Source organism: Parasteatoda tepidariorum, chromosome 5 (assembly GCF_982258835.1).
Source record: "Parasteatoda tepidariorum strain Cologne lab strain chromosome 5, Ptep-v5.0, whole genome shotgun sequence".
Taxonomy (NCBI): Eukaryota; Metazoa; Arthropoda; class Arachnida; order Araneae; family Theridiidae; genus Parasteatoda; species Parasteatoda tepidariorum.
Window position 1 is genome coordinate 20,424,316 of NC_141759.1, and position 3,387 is coordinate 20,427,702.

The window sequence follows — 3,387 nt, forward strand, 5'->3', positions numbered from 1 at the left end:
AAGCAGCGTCATGCAAATTTCAGGAGCGATAGTAGTGAGATGGATATGCAAATGATTAAATTTGCGCACGCATCTGATCATGTGGTACGCATATTCGGGCTATAAAAGCCAACAACTTTCCCTTCTCATAAACGGCATCTGAGCTTTTGCGTAGCATTTGGGAGTTTCGAAAAAGCGTCGAAAATGCCTCTGAGACGTCGGCGAGCTCAATACCATCAGTTACGACCGGGGAACGTGACCGTATTATCGAACTCCATGAACTTTGTTTGTCGCTGCGTGCAATAGCAACTTGTGTTGGGCACAACGTGAGTACCATCCAACGTTGTGTCACACGATGGATTCAGGAAGGTCTACGTGCACGCCGAAGAGGAAGTGGTGCGCACAGGTGCACGTCAGAGCGCACAGACCGGCGTATTCGCCAGTTGACTGTTCGAGACCCTTTCTCCACGGCACGTGCCATCCGAAGCCGGTTGCCTTCAGGAGCAGGTGGATCTGTGTCCACCTAAACCATACGCAACAGATTGCATGAGGTACAGTTACGTGCACGGGTACCAGCAACAGGGGTACCGTTGACCGCTTTACACAGGGCTAGACGCCTGGCGTGGTGTCATCGTCACCGTACCTGGACCATCCAATGGCATCGGGTATTGTTCACGGATGAATCTCGTTTCTGTATGTGGAGAAGTGACCGCCGTCGACGGGTATGGCGGCGACCCGGAGAACGCTACGAACCAGCCCATTACGCCGAGCGTCACAACGGTCCTACACCGGGCATCATGGTTTGGGGTGGCATAATGTTTGATCGCAGAACGCCCCTGGTACACATTCACGGCAGTTTGACAGCGGACCGCTACGTCACACAAGTTGTGTATCCCATTGTTCTGCCCTTGTTGCAGGGCGCACCCAACACGGTATTCCAGCAAGACAATGCCAGGCCGCATGTCGCACGGCGAACTCTTGTCAGCCTGACTGGATTTGACATCCTTCCCTGGCCGGCAGCCTCTCCAGATCTGAATCCCATAGAACACCTATGGGATCTCATTGAACGTGGCATGAACAGAGGACCAATGGCGCAAACCATCGATGATCTGCGCACAGCAGTGGATGTGGCTTGGCAAAGGTTACCTCAGGCATCCATCAATGGAGTCATTGATAGCATGCCTCGCCGGATTGAGGTCTGTATAGCTGCCCGAGGGGGCCACATTAGATAATGAAAAAATTGCTTTATAATGATTTTATTAGTCTGTTTTTTTAATCATTTGCATATCCATCTCACTAGTATCGCTCCTGAAATTTGCATGACGCTACGTGCATTATTTCTTGGTGTTGCAATTTCACTTTTGAGGAGTGTAGAAAGAGGAAGGCTATTGAAAAGATCCTGGAAATCAAAAGTCGCCAAGTTTTTTAATTTTGTAAAAGTTTTTTAATTTTTATTGCAATGGAATTAAATTTATTGTGTTCAATGAATTCTAAAAACGGTTGATTATTAGTGATAATACAAGATAACCTTATTTAATAATATTGTTAATAATTTTATTTAAGTAGTTGGAGAAAATGGTGTCATGTTTAGTTAGGCAAGTATTAGATCCACATGTGATTGTTCTAAATTTTATAGGAATTTTATGAAATTAAATTAGGACTGATAATTAAGTAAGGAAATTCTATATTGCTAATTTTAATTTTTTACATCTTATATAGAGCTAAAAAAAATTTTATGACAATGTTATTATTCAAATTACTAAGTTCAAAATTTTAACTATTGCATAATTCCATATTTAAAAGTTCAACAATTATAATCTGGCAATCTTGTTACGAAAATATTATAAACTAATGGGCTGCGCATTTTTTCATTGTTCTGTATTTTTTTTCATGTTTTCTCTACATTTTAAACTTAGTTCATGCGTTCGATTTACTTCAGCTTATGCGCAGTAAGCAAAACTTATTTCTTAATTTTCTTCTTTCGTTGTTTTTCTTCTTTTTGTCCTTTTTGTATTTTTTTTACAATACTATATATATATATATATATATATATATATATATATATATATATATAATATATTTTTTTTGACGTGAAAGTAATTTTCTGATGAAATATATAATTTAAAGTATATTTTTGCCAAAATGCATAAAATAACATAAATTTGTGTTTCAGTTTTAAATATTTTTATTAAAGTAACGAAAATTTTAATTTTTTCATTAGGGAAATTTAGATTGTCAGTTTTTAAAATTAGAAAATTTAAATTTTTTTTAACAGTTATTATTGTAATTGTGTATATCTTAATTTTTAGGGGTATATCACAGTAAAAATTATAAGCAATTGGGCATCTGCATAGCCGCCAAAACTTCAATGTTATTCTCATTTTAGTTTATATGAACACAGTGTTGGTGTGATTATGATTTGTTGATCTCAATAGTAGCATATTGACATCTAAGTTAGCAAGTTGACAAAAGTGTTGATCTCAACTCTGATGTCATTACTGTTGTATTGACAAGTGCTGATATCAATGGTGGAGTCATCATTGTAGTGTTGACATCAGTATTGATTTCAACAAATATCAGCATTTTCAATGTGATATCATATTGGTGTTAACAAATTTATATTGATATCACAAAATTTTTCATTCATTTGACCATTTTTTATATGGTTCAAGTTTATTGCGAAAAAAAAGAAATCTTAATATTCTCCTTACGAGAGGTTATGATTATTTGTAATCACCAGGAGAAAAAAAACTGCAAATAAAAAATCTATGATTACCTTTAATAGTGACTATCATGATTACATTCATTATCATCGTGTAACCACTATTGCATGTAAGCATACCATACGAGCACAAGTAATCATGATTACATTTAATCATAATTTAACAAGTCAACTAATTGACAAGTTTAATAAAATAATTATAATAAAACATTAATGAATAAATAAAAATTAGTATTAGATAAAGAGTCCTTAGAGTCTGAAACAATAAAATATTACCTTCTTGAAAACTTCATTTGCTTCAGAAATAAACAAATGTGAAATCACAGTCGACATGTTTGAAGCGCTTATAAAATGGGCACCCGTTTTCAAGACTTGCCAGACGTGAAAGTAAAGAAACAAAAATGATTTGAAATAAAAAACAAAAAGTAATGTCGGTAAAAAACAAATAAGAAATAACTGTCGACATGTCTTGAAAGTGGAAGCCTATTTTTGAAGCTCTTGAATTATGTCAAATGTTATTTCATATTTGTTTATTTCTGTAGCGAAGGAAGTTTCTAATCAAGTAATAATCGACGAGTAGTTCTATCCTCGTCTAATTAGTAATCAAGAATGAAAGTAATCATGAATGCAAGTAATCATAATATTCTATTACATTAGGAAATCATAATTTCGAGTGATCTTGTTTA